Source organism: Mobula birostris, chromosome 28 (genome assembly GCF_030028105.1).
Source record: "Mobula birostris isolate sMobBir1 chromosome 28, sMobBir1.hap1, whole genome shotgun sequence".
Taxonomy (NCBI): Eukaryota; Metazoa; Chordata; class Chondrichthyes; order Myliobatiformes; family Myliobatidae; genus Mobula; species Mobula birostris.
Window position 1 is genome coordinate 29777580 of NC_092397.1, and position 21708 is coordinate 29799287.

General features: G+C 46.7%; 1 long non-coding RNA gene and 1 other non-coding gene across 2 annotated transcripts in view; one reads left to right on the forward strand and one right to left on the reverse strand.

The window, feature by feature from the left end:
* The window catches only part of LOC140189110 (uncharacterized), a 592538-nt gene that overhangs the window by 261358 nt on the left and 309472 nt on the right, over positions 1-21708 (forward strand). The window lies entirely within an intron of this gene.
* Positions 3261-3332, reverse strand: trnad-guc (transfer RNA aspartic acid (anticodon GUC)). The gene has a single exon. It is a non-coding gene; the product is annotated as a tRNA-Asp (tRNA).

The following is a 21708-nucleotide window of genomic DNA, read 5'->3' on the forward strand; positions in this document are numbered from 1 at the left end:
TGGAATGTTCTGTCAGATAAAGTGGCAGAACATATATGAAAACATATATGAAAATCTTGGACAGGTACATGGATGGGAGGTGTATGGAGGGATATGGTCCAGGTGCAGGTCAATGGGACTGGGCAGAAAGATGGTTCGGCACTGCCAAGAAGGACCAAAAGGCCTGTTTCTGTGCTGTAATGTTTCTATGGTTTCTGTGCTTTCTAACGGAAGTTAGAGAAATCAATGTTCATGCCATCAGGCTGGAGGCTACACAGACGGTAAATAAGATGTTGTTTCCCGTTCATGGGTGTGGCTTCACCGTGAGAGTAGAGGAGGCCGTGGATTGACATATCCGAATGGGAATGGGAATGGGACGTGGAATTAAAATGTGTGGCCACTGGCAGGTTCTGCTTTCTCTGGGGGACAGAGCGTATGTGTTCGGCGAAACGGTCTCCCAGTCTGCGTCAGGTCTCGCCAATATATAGAAGGCCACAGCAGGAGCACCGGACGCAGTATATCACCCCAGCCGACTCACAGGTGAAGTGTTGCCTCACCTGGAACGACTGTCTGGGACCCTGAATGGTGGTGAGGGAGGAAGCGTAAGGGCAGGTGTAACACTTGTTCCGCTTACAATGATAAGTGCCGGGAGGGAAATCGGTGGGAAGCGATTGGGGGCACGAATGGACAAAGGAGTCGCGGAGGGAGCGATCCCTGCGGAAAGCAGAAATGGGGGTGGGGGATGGGAAAGATGTGCTTGGTGGTGGGAGCCCGTTGGAGGTGGCGGAAGTTACGGAGAATTATGTGTTGGACCCGGATGCTGGTGGGGCTGTAGGTGAGGACAAGGGGAACCCTATCCCTAGTGCGGTGGCAGGAGGATGGGGTGAGAGCAGATGTGTGTGAAATGGGAGAGATGCTTTTGAAAGCAGAGTTGATGGTGGAGGAAGGGAAGCCCCTTTCTTTGAAAAAGGAAGACATTTCATTTGTCCGGGAGTGAAAAGCCTCATCCTGAAAGCAGATGCGGCGGAGACGGAGGAATTGCGAGAAGGGGATGGCATGTTTGCAAGAGACAGGTTGGGCAGAGGAATTGTCCAGGTAGCTATGAGAGTCTGTAGGCTTATAATAGGCATCAGTACATAAGCTGTCTTCAGACATAGAGACAGAAAGATGAAGAAAGAGAGTGTGGTGTCGGAAATGGCCTAGGTAAATTTGAGGGCAGGGTGAAAGTTGGAGACAAAGTTAATGAAGTCAACGAGCACAGCATGGAAAATGTCTGCTTACATTTACCGGTTCTCCGGGACTTCGTGTGGTGCAAGAGTGAGCTGTACAAAAGAGAAGGCTTCACTGAAATGGGGTGGTGGTCGGTATCATGAGGTTCATTGCTGCTTTGTTCATCACACTTTTTCTGTCAAACGATTATCGCAATTGGCAAACAAGAGAAAATCTGCAGATGCTAGAAATTCGAGCAACAAACACAAAATGCTGGAGGAACTCCGCAGGCCAGGCAGCATCTATGAAAAAAAAAAGTTCTTCTTCTATATATGCGGTCTGGCCTGCTGAGTTCTTCCAGCAATTTGTGTGGGTTGATTATGACAAGTAATAGTCTGTAACTGCCCTTTGGAATTGAAGACAATTCGAGGTGGCAGAACCATCGCAAGGTAGCGGATCCTTCGCTGACAGCGAGGAGATCACAAGCTTCCATCGATGTCAGCGCCGGGCCGAAGGCCAAATGGAGGTGACGAGGTTCGGGAAAGTTTGATTCTGTTTTTCACTGTGGTAACAACGTTAGAGCTGTGAAGGGAGCATTGGGCTGAACTGCCCAGAAAAATCACACTTGCCAATGGAACTGCTTTGAACGATGGCATTAAATTTCTTATAATGGACTGTATGAACCCTGAGCTCTGAAGCTGCTTCATGAGGATGAGGGTGAAGTCTGTTACTGCAACTACGGGGCGATGGAATCAGATTTAGGTAACAATACCGATGTCACCAGTGATATCACAACTTCTTTAAATGGCACTTACAGAATCGGCTGGCAAGCCGACTGTATTTATTGTCCCGGGGTATCCTCTTTCGATTTAAATGGTGTCTCTGGTCTGAACAAACGCCGTCAAGCGGTTATTACAATTTGGCGAAGGTAGTAGCAAATACATACCATCTGCCAGCGTTGAAGGCTGAAGGAGACTGAGCAGCGTTACTGGACTGTAGTGTTCCTGTTCTGGGGACCCACCAGACTGGCTCGTGAGATCATCTGTATGGCCCCAGTGTTGCGGTAATTGGCTAACGACACAGCCACAGTGCAGATATAAGTCTGAACACCAATGACATTATCACAAAATGGCAGCAAGCTGCAAAGTTGCCTCTCAAAACTGAGCAGCATTAAACGTTCTGTTGGCTGAGAGTGAAGAGAGCTGTGCCATCATTGGCCTGGAATAATGGACAAACATCCTTGATATATCTGAGAACAGCACCAACTTCAGCCGTGTGGATCCCGTTAGACGCTGTTAAGGGTAAGAAGTTTGGTCCGGAGTTATATACGACTCTATTATCACCTTTGGAACCTATAATTGACTTCAATCCCTGCTAGGAAGTTTGTGCAACTCCAGCTGCTGATATTAAACCTTGTTTTAATTTCTTGCCTGAGAGCACTCTGCGGCGTGATGGCCCAAAGAACGGCTGCCTACATTGTTGTTCAGCATCCTCCTCTTCAGGATCACTGAGGAGACCTGAATTCTCTGGACAATTCAACTGCACCCACAATCCATGTTGTCCTTTACAGAACGAAAGGGAAGTGGGATTTGCTACAGCAAGTCAAATTAACGTAGCGCTTTGGCAGGGAAAGTTCATAGATAACGTGCAGTCAAGCTCGGCAAGAAAGGTCTTTGTAAAGTCTGATTTCCCTTTGCACAGTAGGAGACTGGAGTCATTTTGCGCAGGAAAACAAGCTGAGGATGCAAATGACAGTTAATGTTGGTTAGCGACTTTGCTAAAGTGGTGCGAAAATGCGGGAGTTGATGCTGACAACTAAAGGCACGGTTTAGTGTGCTCGGAGTGATGAACTCAGCCGCTGAGTGTAACAACGAACGCTGCGAGATACAGATTCTCCCAGGGAGATTCGAAGAAACAGTCTGAACACAACGTGTCCTTCTTCTTGGAAAATTCTACCATTCCGAGCTCACAGCAGCAAGAGATTCCACCTTCCCAATGAGCGCTGAACTGATCACTTCAATGCCAAATTATTTGTTCACTTTTCTTTGTGTTTTGAGCAGTAAAATCAGCATCTCCCCGTCGGGGAATTGAACCCCGGTCTCCCGCGTGACAGGCGGGGATACTAACCACTACACTAACGAGGAATTGCTGTGGATATGTCATTTCAAGCACATATAAAATCACAAGACGGTGGATAGAATTACCTTGTTTGTTGAGTGCAATTTTGGAGTCAGTGTCCTTCCCACAGAGGTTTCTCAGTTTCCACCAGCGATTCAGTCACCTATTGCGTTCAAGGATTAGCGAAAGGAAGTACTCTCGTTCGAACTCAACTCCGTCTTGTTCAAAATAAATGCGACATGGAGGAAACGATGTGTAGCTCTTCGAATTTTGAAGGGATCATTCTCACTTCAGTCCGATTCCGTTCCAATTACTGGGAGTTTTCTATCTCCGGTCTGTAGAAAGATGTCGCCATCAACTGGACATAACGGGAACTGCAGCACAGTCTGGAATCAGAGTGACCAGACTCAGGAAGCAGCTCGAGTCACAGTCATGCACCCCTGGAGACGATTCAGGACCCAAGCTTCCTGCAGAATGATGGCACAATGGTGATATAATGGTGAACATAGCGCTCTTCCAGAAAATTGACGCAAAGTGATTTCCAACGATCGCAGTTAGCAGAATTTTCATCCTTCATTGAAACTATCAGAAAAAAAAAAACACTATTCATAGAACCGGATATGCGCAGACTCCTTTCGGCCGGCTGGTCTAACCCCGAAAATAGCTATATCCATGATTGAGTATAAAATTATTACTCACCCTGGGCTGGCCAGTCGATCAAAGATGGATTTCCTATCTTTCACATTTTCTCCATCAACCAACCAGTGCAGCGCCCTGCTCTCAGTCTAACCCAGAATCCCATAACAAACTAGGACACATCAAAACATGCCGGATGATGTGTTGACCCTGACTGTGTCAGTCTACTCACCACTCAATATAGCTATCCCTGTGGGATCCCTCGCCACACCCTTTCTCCAGTACACGATTAAATTACACCATTTTATTGTGGTTAACAAATGTAAGATAGAATCACAGACTCATGCCACCTTGAAACAGGCGTTTCGGCCCGCCACGTGCATGCTGACAATCAAGAACCAATCTCACCAGAAAAAAAAAAAATCACTTACGAGCTATTGCCTTCAGTGCCTTGATGGTTGAGGTGCTCGCCCAGACAATTCTCTAATGTTGTGAGTGTACATGCTTCCACCAGCCACTCAGACATGGGTTCCAGTTTCCAGACACCATCTTCATGAAGTTCCTCATCTGATGCTGTCTAGGTGTACACACGTTAGGGCAGTTTACTAGTATTCTGATAGGCCCCCGCTAATCTGATATGACCTTCAAAGACCTCCGTCACCTCCAGCACCCCATGGATACAACCGCACTCTATCCAGTCTCAGTTTATACCGGAACTCCCCATCTCAGGCAAAATCCTTATGAATATCCCCTGCATTCAACGCTTCAGTTAATTTACAGAGTGCACAGAAGTTTCGATTCTCGAATCCGCGGTAAATTAGACAAGTCATAGATGGTTTCGTCCGAATAGATGACCATGCGCCCAGCACACTCGCGCTGCGCCACTCTGCTATTGGCTGAACGTGGTGCTGAGCTGCTCCGTTGTGGACGCTTCCAATTCCTTACCTTTATTTTTGCTTATCGGGGTTCTGCTGACATCACATCGTTTCCCTTAATAACTGCTCTTCGTTGATTTATTTCGCGCCTATCTCTCTGCCTGTGTCTCTCTGTTTTCTTTCCGTGTTCCCTACCCCCTGCCCCATCCTGTCCTTATCTCTGTGCTGCGACCCATTCGGAGACCCCGTTCCAGGCATGTCAGCAATGAATGTGTTTTGCATTATCTATCAAGACGACTTCAGTAGTCCTGCTGTCACACATTCTGTTTATCTTCCATTGTGTCTCTTCTGCGTTCCCTCTCTTTGTCTCTGGGCTGTTCTTCAGGACAAACATCAATGGGTCGAACAACATAGAGCCGAAATGAGCCAAAGGACACTATTTCCTCCTGTCGATATTTTGCAGCTTACGATGCTTTCACTCACACCAAAGTGATTTAATTCAATCAATCCCGAGGTCTCGTTAACTTCTCAGCCGGTTGATGTAATTGATAAATAACACAATGAAATAGATCGCGGCTGATCCCGCTGTTGTACTTTTCTGCCTCGTGGGTGTGAAAACCTGGGACCGAGTCTTTAGGCCGACTCCAGATGCTCCGGGAGCGGATCTGTTATCCAGTCTGGTTCGGGATGCTGTTAGCTTGCTTCTCTTGTTTGCACGATGTGTGTTTCTTTCTCCCTCTTTCTCTGCGTATTGGCTTTTGGTCTGTTTAAAATTGGATTATTCGAGTTTCTTGCCTTGTGGCTGCTTATGAGCAGACAAATCTCAAGGTGTATAATTTATACCTTCTTTGATAATAAATGTGCGATGAATTTGAATCCTCTCTCGTTAATATATTTCCCCTCTATTGCCTCTGAGAAAGGAAGATCCAAACGACCCCGTTCTCCTGCCTGCAGGTAGGGCCCGTGCTTAAGGAATGATATCTTTAGTGAACGAGGGAACGCGGCAAGTGGTCACTAGGCTTGTCCGTTGAGGAGACCTTAAACACGGTGGGCCGATACTCTCTGGAATAATCTCATTTCTTCACACACTCACGGAGCGCCAAGATTAGGAGTTCTGGAGACGTACGGCTCAATAGGAAAGGAGTTCAGTCCATGTTGGTGGCAGATGATCAGTCGAATGTTAAGAGTGACCAGAGTCACTCAACCGATAGAATTTCCAATGAACACCCTGAATTTATAAGAACCTACACGAGGAAAGATGGGGATTGATTACAGATGGTTACTATGGATCAGTATGCAGAAGCTCTGGACTGCAAACAATGCCTCTTCTCCCCACAGTACATCGGCTGCTCTGTCAATCTGTTCCACATCCCCACTTCACTGTCTGACTATACATCTTCCAGTTTCACACCGATTCTAAAACTACATAAAAAGAAAGATATCAAAATATTAGTGAGTGTGTAAAGTTCAGTGATATGGGACGTAACGTTAATCAATATAGTAGTTTAAAATAGAAGGGACCATTTTATCGAAATGCTAAGGTTTTGTCGCCCTCTGACAGTCAACGTGATTCAGCTGAGCGAGGACGTCAATTCCAAAATGCTTGCTGGCAACCACACACCATGTTCCAAAACTTTGGTTAAGCAAGCAAGGTTTATAGCGAGGAGACCCGAATCCATCAGTAGAGAAATTGTTTTTTCAATTATTTAGAGACACAACATCTGGAATACCATTTAGTGTACGGGCATTTAAAGGGCTGGTGTTAATCGGGGGAAATGAGTAAACATTATTTCTTAAAATTAAATGAATACCTGTGGTGTGCAACTTGTGTTCTGAACCGAGCTCGAGATATAAGGATTGTATCTTTTGGAATATAGAGCAGTAAGAACTTGTTACAGAATAGATGTAAAATCCTGAGAGGTCTTAACAAATGGGATGTGATGAGACTGGTTCCTCCTGGATGAGAATATAGATTACAGTCACAACAGCACGTTCATATGAAATGCTGGAACAGTGGTCTGGTGATTCCAATGCAGAGATGACCATTCAAATGAAACAACTGGAAGACCTGTGTCGCCCACTCCCCTTCCTATCTTCAATGTCCGGAGATAAGGCGCTCCGTTCGGTGCAATCCTCTGCCGCAATGCTGTCCCAGAGAATAAAGCTGCTGGGCTCCACCAATCTTTCCACCTCGTCGCTAACAGTGTGAAACAGCATCCGTGTCTCACCCAATAGATTCCTCTCCCGAAAGTTCAAAGTTGCAAGATTAAACTAAATGTATTCCCGAATTATATACAGGTCACCATAGGAGCGTCAATAGTAAATAGAACGAAACAAAAGCGAATCAATGAAATACCACACTCAGCGCAGGCAGCAAACTACAAAGGTGAACAAAACCATAAACTACACAAATATTAATAATAGTTAATCAATAAATGTCGAAAACATGAATTAATGAGTCTTGAAAGTGAGTCTCTGGGCTGTGAGTACAGTTCAGTGATGGGTAAATGAAGTTGTCCATTCTTCTTCAATAATCTGATGGTTGAGGGGTAATGGACCTGTTGGTGGGTTACCTCCTTCCTGATGCCAGCAGCGAGAAGAGAGTATGACCTGGATGGCCGGGATCCCACATTCCGTGTAGTTGAGCTCAGCGGTGGGGAGGGCTTTACCTGTGCTGGACTGGGCTCTATCCATTACTGTTTGTGAGCTTTTCCGTACAAGGGCATTGGTGGTCCCATGCCAGGTCCTCATGCCACCAGTCAATATGCTCTCCACCGCACACCTATGGAAATCTGTCAACATTTTAGATGGCGTGTAGAGGCGCTGCCGAGCCTTTTCTGTAATGAAACGTATGTGCCGGGCCAAGGATTGATAATCTGAAATGATAACACTGAGGAACTTAAAGTTACTCCCTCATCCTTCCCTCGCTGATTCTCCTTCATCCCTCAACATCCGCACTGTGCTCTCACTCAGCGTTTCACATAGATTCCCTTCTCACTTCTTTCATTTCTTGTGCTGAGTTTGCAACTCACTCCTATAACTCCACTTCAGTGATAGTTTAACTACCTCGAAATGTTTCTAGAGCTTTGTCCGTTGGTGTCTTCACAGGAGCGCCGTCTCTCCAAAGGCATAACACGTTGTCAGGAGGTTATGACCATCGCGTATTTATTAATATCCACATACAACTAATATTAACATAATTCCTTTGAGATATTTCCAGGCCTGTTCGTGTTCAATATCTCCACTGAGTTGTCACATTTACTCCGTTAGTTTGCCAGCCACTGCGCTTTCAGTATTTAACTTAGTTTGTGTGTGTGTGTGTTTGTGCGTGTGTATGTGTATGTGTATCTGTTTGTTTACGTGCGTGTGCGTATGCGTGTATCTGTTTGTTTACATGCGTGTGCGAGTGTGTGTATCGGTGTTTGTGTGAGTGAGTGTGTGTGTGTGTGTGTGTGAGAGAGAGAGAGAGAGAGAGAGAGAGAGATTCACGAACAGATATAACATCAATTTAATGTTTGGGAACTCATTCCCAGACCAAAGAAACAACTCATATCAAGAGTCTGCCTCTGGGAGTGAAAGAGTCCATTTCCTTAATCAAAAAGGCCTTTAAATTCAATTTTCTGTCGTACGTTTTGGTATCTATTAACAGCTTTTGTTGAATTAATCAAACATAATTTTATTTTTGCAATATAAGAACATTTCTCCGAATATCTACTTTACAAAAGATTTGGGAAGATGTTATGAGCAAGCAGATTCACGGGTTTGGCAAGTGAGACAGAACACACGGATTAACACACGCAAATTGCTGGAGGAACTCAGCAGGTCAGGCAGCATTTATGGAAAAGAGTACAGTCGACGCTTTGGGCCGAGACCCTTCAGGAGGACTGGAGTAAACAAATGAGGAGTAGGATTGAAAAGTGGGAGAAGAGAGGGAGAAGCCAGGTGATAGGTGATAATCAGCTGCCAGCGTGTCTTTACACCGTCCCACGTGGGGGAGTTAAAACCCAACCCTTACTGTATCAGTTACGAAGCTTCGGTGGAGAAATGGAAAAACCGCCCCTCGTTCCAGGGCATCAGCGATAGTTCCCACCTCCCTATCTGTCACTAACTGGTCCGGCCGTGATGATCTGAACATGATACCAACATTTAATGCCGGTGGAGGATTTGCTGCATTTGAAGTCAGTACTTCTAGTGCATTAATGTCGCGAGTTCCGCTTCACAACTTGAACTGCTGGTTCAACACTGAAGGGACTCCGACAGTCATTCAATCATCAGGACAGGATTAGGAAGTTAATGTCACCTCGGAATTGAATCCGCGTTGTGGGTGAAAATGTCGCTATTTTTTTCAAAGCCTCACAAGTGGGATGAATTGTCTGTTTGAAAAATTAAATAATGTAAAATACAGTCACTGGCGAAATAGCGGGAACGAGATGGAAGAAAGGATAGAGACTAAACGGCATAGAGATAATAACTGGGTGGACCAGAAAGCAGGGAAGAAAGAAAGAAAGGTGGAGAAAAAGAGAAAGAGGAGAAACAGGGAACGAGCGAAAGAAAGTTTAGAAAGTGGGTATGAATACGGGGAAACGAGGGAAAGGACCCAGACATATACAGACCCAGAGATAAACACACACAGACACACAAAGCATTGCACAACATTCACACACAACAATTCTTTGTATTTTCCCCAGCAAAGTGGCGCAGCAGAAGCGTGCTGGGCCCATAACCCAGAGGTCGATGGATCGAAACCATCCTCTGCTATATTTTCTGTTGGCGACAGCGTTTATGCACCTTCGTGTTTTAAAACTCAAATGTGTCATATTATGCACCTGTAGAAAGAAACCGCATTTCAATTGAATTGTGCCATTTATTCGTACTTCTTTGAATTCTCGTCTCTGTGGCGCAATCGGTGAGCGCGTTCGGCTGTTAACCGAAAGGCTGGTGCTTCAAGCCAGTGATCAACAGTTTCTTTTAAATCTCTTTCTCATACAAGAGAAAATGTGCTGCAGCATCTATGGAATAATGTATACGGTCGATGTTTCAGGCTGAAACCCTTCTTCAGCATCATGAAGCAGCCTGGCCTGCTGAGTTCCTCTAGTATTTTGTGTGTGTTGCTTGGATTTCCATCATCTGCACATTTTCCCGTTTGTGATTCGACTTCGGCACTGTGAAGTCTCTACCATTCATGGAATTGAATTGATTTTATTAATTACGTCCTTCACATACACGAGGAGTAAAATTCTTTACGTTACGTCTCCGTCTAAATGTGCAATGTACAATTTATAGTAATTTGTAATAAATAGTATGTACAACAGGACTGTCAATATAACGTAGGAATACGATTGTATCAGCGTGAATTAATCAGTCCGTCCGACAGGTGGAAGAAACTGTCCCGGAGCCTGTTGGTCCTGGGTTTAATGCTGCGGTACTGTTTCCCGGATGGTAGCAGCTGGAACGTTTCGAGATTGGGGTGACTGGGGTCCCCAACTATCCTTCGGGTCCTTTGTACACACCTGAATAGTGGGAAGTTCACATCTACAGATGGGCTAGGCTGTCCGCACCACTCTCTGCAGAGTCCTGCGATTGAGGGAAGTACAGTTCCCATACCAGGCAGTGATGCAGTCAGTCAGGATGCTGTCAATTCTACCCTTGCAGAATGTCATGAGGATTTCGGGACCCATACCAAACTTCTTCAACAGTCTGAAGTGAAAGAGGTACTGTTGTGTTTATTTTTAACCACACCGCCGGTGTGTAGGGACCACGTGAGATCCTCGCTGATGTGTATACCGAGCAACTTTCACCCTTTCAATCACAGATCCATTGATGTCAATAGGGGATGCATAATCTGAAGAGAATTGAAACTTCCCTTCGACAGGAGTTCATTGAAACCCTCTCTCACTGCTCCCCCTCTGAGATCTCAGCTCTTATTTCCTGCTGCGTTTCATTACCAGCTGGGAAACTGCGCTGTCCGGAGGCCGGCGCTCCCTACTGCTACCGCAACGGGCTCAGTGGGAATTGAATCTGTTCTACGTGTTTCAGTCACATAAACCGAAATACAGTGAAACGCTTCTCATTCTCACTGTTCATAGAGATTTAATCATTACACAGTGTATTGGGAGAGAACAAGGTGAAACAATAACAAAATGCAGAATAAAGTGTAACAGCGACAGAGAAAGCACGGTGCAGGTAAATAATAATGTGCAGTTCCATAACGCAGTAGTTAGTGAGGTTAAGCGTCCATCCTATCCTACGGGACACCATTCAATAGACAAAACAGTGGGACTGAAACTATCCGTGAGACTGTGATACGTGCTTTCAGGCTTGTGTACCTTCTGCCCGATGGAAGTGAGGAAAGAGAGAATTTCTGAGGCGCGTTGTGTCTTTGGTCAGGAATCTAACAGACCTCCGTGGTCTAATGCTGTGTTTTTCTTTTAATTAGGGGTCCTCGATCATCCTACAAGAGGGACCACCACTATCGTACATGAGGAATCCATCTGAGCCGTTAGAGTGAATTTCACTCACAACAAATTGCCCATGAATTAGAGTTCTGCGTTCATAATGCCCGGTTAGAGGTTATGTTTTAGTATAAAAGTGTACACCCTGCAATGGCCAGGAATCGAACCCGGGTCAACTGCTTGGGAAGCAGCTATGCTCACCACTATACCACCATCTCCGCATGATGCAAACCAGACTTGGTTACAGAATGGTCTGTGGTGCTATAAGATTCTGTAACTCGATCTCAGTGTCTGAGCTGTTTTCTGAAGGATCGTTCCTCACTCTGTTGCAGTTCCTATTCCGACCAGTGGATGTCGCGACGTTCCGACAGACCGGAGAAACACAGCACCTGGGATCCGACTGAAGGGAGAAGCGACCCGAGAGATTCGAATGCTTTCCTGCTTCGCGGATCAGTAAATGAGAAATAAATCCTGATTATAAATATCCGATCAGTTAGACGCTAATGTGATCACTTCCTTTGGCCAGTTCTTGAACACAGTAAGTGACTGAATCGCTAAAGAATCCTGATACACCACTGATACGCAGTGAGAAGGGGATGGGTAAAAAGCGGCAGCTCTACTCTCAACAAACAAACATCAGAGTGACTCTAATATGAACTCTACTAACCCTGACATCCATGAGACAGATTCCACACTCGTGTTTATTCCTCTTTAGTTCAGTGGTCAGTATGTCCGCCTGTAACGTGGGAGACAGATGGTTCGAATCTCCGGCGGGGAGACCGTTTTCCTGCTTCAAATAAAAACTGGAAATTCAAGAGAAGTGTTCAACCAAACAAACGGGATTGAAGTGTTAGACAATAGACAATAGTTGCAGGAGTAGGCCATTCAGCCCTTCCAGCTAGAACCACCATGCACTGTGATCATGGCTGATCATCCACAATCAGTACTTTTTTCCTGCCTTCTCTCCATGTCCCTTCACTCTGCTATCCTGAAGAGCTCTATCGAACCCTTATGTGAAATATTCTAGAGAATTGGCCTCCACTGCCTTCTGAGTCAGAACCTTCACAGAACCACAACCCTCTGTGTGAAAAGGTTTGTTTCTCAACTCCTTTCTAAATTGTCTACCCCTTATTCATAAATTGTGTCCTCTGGTTCTGGACTCCCCCAACATCGGATAATGTTTCCTGTCTCTAGTGTGTCCAATCCCTTAATAATCTTCTATGTTTTCTATTTTCTATGTTTCAGTCAGGTCCCCTCCCATCCTTCTAAATGCCAGTGTATACAACCCCAGTCGCTCCAATCTTTCAATATACGACAGTCCCTCCATCCCGGGAATAGCCTCGTGAACCTACGCTTCACTCCCTCAATAGCTAGAATGTCCTTCCTCAAATTTGGAGACCAAAACGGTACACAATATTCCAGGTGTGGTCTCACCAGAGCCCTGTACAACTGCAGAAGGACCTCTTTGCTCTTATACTCAATTGCCCTTGTTATGAAGGCCAGCATGCCATTAGCTTTCTTCACTGCCTGCTGTACCTGCATGCTTACTTTCAGTGACTGATGAACAAGGACACCTAGATCTCGTTGTACTTCCCCTTTTCCTAACTTGACACCATTCCGATAGTAATCTGCCTTCCTGTTCTTGACACCAAAGTGGATAACCTCACATTTATCCACATTAAACCTCATTTAGAAAGTGGGACATTCGAGTATGCGAATGACCCGGAACGGGAGAGTTTCCCGAAATCAAAGAACGTTGTGTTCAGCGGTCTTTTTTCCCAGGTATTCCCTGAACACGTCTGTATCTCAAAGCGTTCGGCGAACATCCGGTGCCCGTATACGTCACTCCGAACACATTAGACCGGGGCTGTTGTGTGATGTAAATTCTTGCTCTTTCCCAACACTCATGCCGATTCTCTCAGTTTGGCTTTGTGACTGTGTGGAGAAGACAGGCAAAGGTACAGCTGAGACACTTTGGAAAGAACCATACCATGTGGACGGGTTTCAAGCCGCCCTGCCTCTCCCGCAGGACTGGATCCTCCAAACAGACGCTTCTGAACGTGGACCGCGGAAGGTATGCGTACATTTTGTGACGTCATTGCAACACGTGCGCACCCGCTGCGTTGCTCCGCCCATAGATCTGATTGACGGCAGAACACATGCGGAGGATTCGAGTTTCTTACTGGCTCAGGAGCAGTAGCGGTTGGTGGCGCAGGCAGTGAATGTGTGGGGGTAATGGGAAATATCATCATCAAGTTGGCCGATGACACGACTGTGGTGGGTCTCATCAGCAAGAACGATGAGTCAGCATACAGAGAGGAGGTGCAGCGGTTAACGGACTGGTGCAGAGCCAACAACCTGCCTCTGAATGTGAACAAAACAAAAGAGATGGTTGTTGACTTCAGGAGAACACGGAGCGACCACTCTCCGCTGAACATAGACGATTCCTTGGTAGAGCTCGTTAAGAGCACCACATTTCTTGGTGCTAACCTGGCGGAGAATCTCACCTGATCCTTCACCACCAGCTCCATAGCAAAGAAAGCCCAGCGGCATCTCTACTTTCTTCAAAGGCTGAGAAAAGTCCATCTCCCAGCCCCCCATTCTCACCACATTCAACAGAGGTTTTATTGAGATCATCCTGTGCAGCTGTATCACTGCCTGGTTTGGAAATTGCACCATCCCGGATTACAAGATCCTGCAGCGGATAGTGAGATCAGCTGAGAAGATCATTAGCGTCGGTCTTCCCGCTATTACAGACATTTCCAACACGCGCTGCATCCGCAAAGTAAACAGCATTATGATGGACCCCACGCACCCCTCATAAAAACTTTTCTCCCTCCTGCCATCTGGAAAAAGGCACGAAAGCATTTGGGCTCTCACGAGCAGACTACGTAAAAGTTTCTTCCCCCAAGCCATCAGACTCCTCAATACCCAGAGTCTGGACTGACAGCAACCTACTGCACTCTACAGTACCTATTGTCTTGTTTATTGTTTATTGTAATGTCTACACTGTTTTGTACACTTTATGCAGTCCTGTGTAGGTCTGTAGTCTAGTGTAGTTTTTGTGCTGTTTTACGTAGTTCAGTGTAGTTTTTTTGTACTGTTTCATGTAGCACCATGGTCCTGAATAACGTTGTCTCATTTTTACTGTGAACTGTATTAGCAGTTGCGGTCGATATGACAATAAGAAGTGACTTGATTTGATAATGTAGGTTCAGGAGGGAGGGGGAAATCCTGTCTGGAAAAGGAACCCGAAATGAAGGGTTCGGGTGAGTGGCAGAGGAGTTGGAATGCAGTTGAATCTAGATCTGGAAAACGGAAAATGTAACGTAATTTTGAAATGATTTCAGTGATGGAACGGTAGGGATGGATATTTTGTAAAAAAAAAAAGAAAACGATTTCAAGGTATTGTTTAAATTTGACCAAGAACAGCCTTCTATCAATCCCGTGAAATCAAGTACAGCAACACCAAAACAAAAAAAAAAAATGCTGGAGAAACTCAACAGGCCAGCCAGTTCAGTCAACACGTCGGGCGGAGACAATTGATCAGTCCTGAGTTCATCCAGCGTTTCTTGTGTATTGCTTGGATTTCCAGCATCTTCACGTTTTCTCGTTTGAAATTAGCCACAGAGTTGAAAACTGCTTTTGGGAATATAGATTGTGTTCAAACCTTAAAGGAGGTGCTTTGCTAATCGTTAGGATAAGAAACTGTGAGAAGGCATTTCATTTGAAGACTTAATTCGGTTTAAACAAAAGTATACATGTTGCCTAATGAAAATAGAAGTATCAGGGGTGTTAGAACTGGTGTTCCGGTGCAGATTTTGATCGAAGAGATTAATTTTCATTTATTGGGAGAAAAGGTTAAGAAGGTGAAGAGATTACAAGTAGTCTGAAATGGGGACAGGATGGATAACTTATCTATTGATATATTTTGATGAGGTGAAGCTTTCTGATAAAGTTAGTCTGGGTATGTTAGTTATGATATATGAACTTATATTCTGCCTCTGCTTAGATGTAAAAATATCAGAGGTTTGGGCATGTCGTGGCAGTGTGTCATGGGAAACTAAGGTGTAGTAAGTGTGGTGGGAAACATAAGTATGAAGAATGTGAAGGCGTATTGTTTAATTGTTGTAATTGTGAGAACATAGTGCAATTTGTAAGTATGTGAAGTGCTTAAGAATGCCGCTGAAGTTCAACAGGTTAAAGCAAAAAGTTAAACCAAATGTTAGTAAGGTATTACCAGTCGGAGAACAGAATGTGAGGTCAGTGGCTATATGTCGCATCACAGGTCCATTGCTAACGATACACTACTAGCTGATAAAAGGAAGTTTGTGATGTTATAAATGATATGGTGAATTGTGCCGTTCAGATATCTAGTTGTACTGAGAAAATTAAAATTATTGTAAAAGCTGCAGAAAATATCAAGGTATAACTGGTGCTATGTGGGAAACTGTAAAAGAAGCTCTGATGGGCGGGATATCTGTATTTCAGTCTCTTTGTCCAGGTACAGAATGAGATTGAGGATATTGCAGTGGAATGGGAGAAGCTGGATGGGCAAGACATTAAGAAGTTTATTTCTGATTCATCAAATTCACCCAATATGAAACCTGGCTGTTACCATATTTATGCGTCAATTTGCAGGAATATATTGTAATTACATGTGACAGGTTAGTTGGTAGAGGAGGTGGTGTTATACGTTCAATGTGGGGTTGTTAACAGAATGGTTTGATTGTAGTAGATTTTTTTCAATATTTCACATTTTGTGTTTATTAATGGTGGGAGAGGTACAAGATTTATTGTTCATCGTTTGGAAACTGCTGTAGATTTAACTTCAGTTTCTAACATTCTGGCTGGAGTCAGTGAGTGGGATGTCATGGGTGATGAAGCATTGGAGAGCGATGATTTTCCCATATTTATAAGCTTGGTTTTGGAGTTATATAAGGGACAGGAGACCACTTTTAGGATTTGGAAGTTTGGGAAAGCAAACTGGGAGATGTTTTACGTGATGAACCTCTATCACGACTGAACGTCGAGGATGATATAGATTTCTGCAATGAAAGGTCATTATTCATCAAACTGCAGTGAAAGCGTCTCCTGTTTTTAAATGACATTAATAGGATGAAGGTTCCATGGTGGACGGTGGAGAGTGCAGAGGAAATTAGGGGAGAAATAAGGTGTTTGGGGGAGTTTTGAAGTATGACTCTCCAAGTAACCTTCTTAATTATGAAATGACTCAGGCAGCAGTGAGGAAAGTGGTGAAGGTTCGAAAAAGGTTTACTGGAGATCTTCTTGTGATTGTATTGGAGGGGATATTAAACTTGGAGAAGTTTGGGGAATTAAGAGAATTGGGCAGGGTAACGGGTTCATAGGTTTTATAAAATCCCAGTATTGATTTGAGAAGGTGATTGTTAATCAAACAGAGAATTCTGTGTTTCTGGATCGGTTATTTGCTGCAATTCATGATCAGGATGTGGAGCGTGCGTAATGAGAATAGGTGGAGTGAACTTGGCTTTTTCCTCTTGGAGCACCAGAGGATGAGAGGTGACCTGATAGTGGTGTATAAGATGATGAGAGACATTGATCGTGTGGATAGTCGGAGGCTTTTTCCCAGGGCTGAAATGGCTAACACAAGAGGGCACAGTTTTAATGTGCTTGGAAGTAGGTGCAAAGGAAATGTCAGGGGTAAGTTTTTTACGCAGAGAGTGGTGAATGCATGGAATGAGCTGCCGGCGACGGTGGTGGCGGCAAATACAATAGGGTCTTTCAATAGACTCCTGGATAGATACATGGAGCTTAGAAAAAATAGGGGGCTATGTGAAAGCTATGTGTAAGTACATGTTCGGCACAGCTTTGTGGACCAAAAGACGTGTATTGTGCAGTAGGTTTGCTATGTTCTGAGATAAATTAAGTGAACAGCCTAAACGATGTTGGGGTAAGTAAGGTTTTAAGTGAATACTCTGATGTGTTGGAAGTCACCTGTAGCAATGTTAGTAATGTAGACTTTTCTTTGTGTGAATTTAAGAAGGGTATTAATAGTACCGGTCAGATTGCACCAGGAAGGATTATATATGTTATTGTACCTTTAAAAAACATAGCTTACAATTCTCAAGATATTATTAATATTTTGAATCTGTTGCAAGGACGTGGCTGGGGACGAACCCAAGTGCAGGACACAGATGCTGAGGCAGAGACACTAGGAGTAGCCCCTTCGCGAACGGGGAATCAATACCCAGGAGACGATGCGAAGCTTCGAACTAACAGTTCTCAGGAATAGGAAACAGGGGTTGGTGTCACAAGAGTCGACCAACGAACTGGCGGCTCCTTGCTGTAGTCGCAGGGTTTTTATCCTGCCGTTTGATGGGAAGCAGGTGCGTGTAGTTAGTGGTACTTGGGAATGATTGGAATCTAAATAAGGTGATCGAGGCCCAAATGTTGAGGCAAATTGCAGGGTGGGGGATTGCCAGACCGGAGCATGACAGTACCTCCCCCTCAATGGGAGCCTCTAGGCGATCCTCCCGGCCTGTCCGGATGGTCCCGATGAAAATCCTGGATGAGGGAAGGGTATAAGATGAAGGAGCAGGGGACCCAGGAACGCTTTTCTGGACCGTACCCTTCCCAGTCCACCAGATATTGGAGATCCCTGCCCCGTCGGCGCACATCTAGTAGTCGTCGGACGGTGTATGCCGGATGGTTGTCGATGATACGGGCAGGTGGGGGAGTCTCGGCAGGGGGGCACAAGGGGCTGATGGAAACTGGCTTTAACTGAGACACATGAAAGGTTGGGTGGATGCGCATGGATCTTAGACAGCTTTAGGTGGACCACTGTGGGGTTGATTACCCTTCCCTTTCCACCTTGAATGGTCCCAGGAAGCGAGGAGCGAGTTTTCTATGTTCGTTCTTGAGCAGGTTTTCCTTGAAGGCCAGCCAGACCATCTGCCCAGGTCGGTAATCAGGCGCCGGGATGCGATCTCGGTCGGCTGTCTTCTTATTTCGATTTGTTGATTTGAGTAGGGCCGTGCGCGTCTGCTTCCAAATCTTAAGGCACCGATTAATATGGTCCTGAACCGACGGTAGTTCAATCTCATCTTCTTGCGCGGGAAGCACCGGGGGTTGGTACCCAAGGGAGCACTCGAATGGAGACCTCCCAATGGCAGAGCTCACCAGAGAGTTTTGGGCGTACTCAACCCACGGGAGGTGGTCGCTCCAGATCGGTGGGTTGTTTGCCGTTACATAACGAAGCATCGCCTCCAGGTCCTGGTTTTCCAGTTCCGTCTGCCAGTTCGTCTGGGGGTGGAAGCCGGATGACAGGCTGACGGATGTGCCCAAGGCTTGGCAGAAGACCTTCCATACTTGCGAGACAAACTGGGGAGCCCGATCGGAGACGATGTACGTGGGAATTCCGTGGAGGTAGAAGGCGTGAAGGACGAGAAGATCTGCGGTTTCCTGAGGGGCCACAAAGAGCACCGCCTTAGAGAATCGGTCCTCCACGGTGAGGACCGTGGTGTTTCCACGTGAAGGGGGTAGACAAGTGACGAAATCTAACGCGATGTGTGAACAGAGGTGACCAGGGACATGTAGAGGACGAAGTAGCCCCGCAGGTGGCCGATGAGAGACTTTTCCCCGGGCACAGAAGGAACAAACTGAGACGTAAGAACGGGTGTCCCCCTCCATGGACGGCCACCAAAAGTACTTCCTCAGTAGAGCCAGGGTCTGATCACTCCCGGGGTCGCAGGCGAAGCGGGATGTGTGCCCCCATTGGAGAACCTGGGACCTGACGGAGGCGGGCACGTACAGGCGATCACTGGGTCCATGGCCGGGTCGGGGTCGTCTCGCTGGGCTTCCTTTACTTTAGCCTCGATCTCCCAAGTGAGGGAGGCAACCACGCAGGAAGGTGGGAGGATAGTCTCGGGACTGGAAGTGTCATTCTTGGAGTCATACTGGCGGGATAGCGCGTCCGGCTTCCCGTTCTTGGATCCTGGAGGGTACTTGAGGGTAAACCTGAATCGGCCAAAGAATAATACCCAACGGGCCCGGCGAGAATTCAGGCGTTTGGCGGTCTGGATATATTCAAGGTTCATATGGTCCGTCCACATATGAACGGGTGTTCCGCCCCCTCCAAACAGTGTCTCCATTCTTCTAAAGCCAGCTTGACCGGCAGTAGCTCCCGGTTCCCCATGTCGTAATTTCGTTCAGCGGGAGACAGTCGGCGAGAGAAGGCGGCACATGGATGTAGTTTCTGATCCAGGCCCGAAGGTTGGGACAGTACCGCTCCCACCCCGGAGTCGGAGGCGTCAACCTCCACAATGAATTGACAGGAGGGTCCGGTTGAATCAGAACGGGAGCAGACGTGAAGCGCCTCTTTAGTTCCGCGAATGCTGAGTCCGCCTCGGAGTTCCAAAGGAAAGGTGTGGCAGGTGAGGGAAGTCGGGTCAGAGGAGCCGCCACCTGACTGTAGTTTCTGATGAACCGGCCATAGAAGTTCGCAAACCCCAGAAACCGTGGGAGTTGCTTGCGGCCCGTGGATTTGGGCCACTCCGTCACCGCCTGGATCTTCTCGGGATCAGATCTGACCTGTCCGCTCTCGATGATATAACCTAGGAAGCTGACCGAGGGGACGTGGAATTCGTATTTCTCTGCCTTTACGAATAACTTATTCTCCCCCAGTCTCTGCAGGACTTGGCGGACATGAAGAAAGTGTTGCTGGGGACTGTTGGAAAAGATGAGGATGTCATCCAGATAGACAAACACAAAGCGGTTAATGAAGTCCCTTAGTACATCGTTAATCGAGGCTTGAAAGACTACAGGGGCATTGGTGAGGCCAAAAGGCATGACCAAGTACTCGACGTGGCCTAAAGGGGTATTGAACGCCGTCTTCCACTCGTCCCCCTCCCTTATTCGGACCAGATGGTAGGCGCTTCGTAGATCCAACTTCGAGAATATGGTGGCTTCCTGAAGTGGTTCGAACGCAGAACTTAGCAGAGGCAGTGGGTACTTGTTCTTTATGGTTATATGATTTAGGCCTCGGTAGTCGATGCAGGGACGTAGTGAACCATCCTTCTTCCCTACGAAGAACCCTGCGCCCACCGGGGAGGATGAGGGTCGGATGTTGCCCGCCGCGAGAGATTCACTGATGTAACCCTCCATTGCTTCCCTCTCTGGCCGGGACAAGTTATACAGGCGACAGGTGGGCAGAGGAGCTCCGGGGAGAAGGTCGATAGTACCATCGTATGGTCGGTGCGGAGGCAGGGAAAGGGGGCGTTGCTTACTAAACACGTGTCCCAGGTCGTGGTACTCCGCTGGAACCCTGGACAAGTCAGGGGGTTCAGCTGCAGGTGAGGTCGAGGTGGTTTTCACAGGGGAAAGGGCCGACTGCAGACAGGTGGCGTGACAAAACGCACTCCAGCTGGCTATCCTCCCGGTAGACCAATCAATGCCAGTGTTGTGGCGCTCAACCATGGGTACGCAAGAACTATGGGAGCTTGAGGGGAGGAGATCAAGATAAATTGTAGCTGCTCCCGATGGTTCCCCAAGAGAATCAAAGACAGTGGTGAGGTACAGTGAGTGATTCGGGCCAGAAGTCTCCCGTCCATGCCCGAGCTCCCAGAGGGGTACTCAACGGCTCTCGAGGCATTCCGTCCTGCGTTTCTATTTCTTCATGCAACATGTTGGTTGTAGCTTACAGTGGCTTGGACTCGCATCCGGGATTTGGGGACAGAAGGGAATGTGGTCTGACTCACCAGGGTCCCCCTTTCTATTGGTGAGCCCTCCCTTTGGCAGAAGGGAAGCAGGTTTCACGAAAGTGGCCAAACTGACCGCAATAGAAACAATCCCCTGCTCTTAATCTCCGGAGCCGCTCGGAGGGAGAAAGACGGCTCTGTTCCAGCTGCATTGGTTCCTTTCCCGGGGTGGTGGAAACGGCCGGGCCGGATGCTATTCTAGGAGTGGGAGGAGGAGAGAGGTTAGGGCTAGCAGTAGATAGTAACGCATGCCGTGGGGTGGCCAATGGACGACCGGTTCTCTCCCTCTGTCGTTCTCGGAGTCGGTTGTCCAGCCTGGTGACGAGGGAGATCAATGAATCCAGGTTGTTGGTGTTATCCCTAGCCGCCAACTCGTCCTTTACCCTGTCACAGAGACCTTGCCGGAATACCTCCTGGAATGCCTCATCATTCCAGCCCGAGTCGGCCGCTAGCGTCCAGAATTCCACGGAGTATTCTGCAACACTACGTGAGCCTTGGTGGAGGGTGAGTAGCCGCTTAGCGGCATCTTTACCGCAGACGGGATGGTCAAAGATCTTCCTTATTTCTGAGATGAAGGTGGGGAAGGAAGAGCAGGTCTCTGGCTGATTATCCCAAATCGCGGTGGCCCACGCTAAGGCATTTCCTCGTAACAACCCCATAATGTAAGCTATTTTAGATCTGTGCGTGGCGTACGTGGATGGC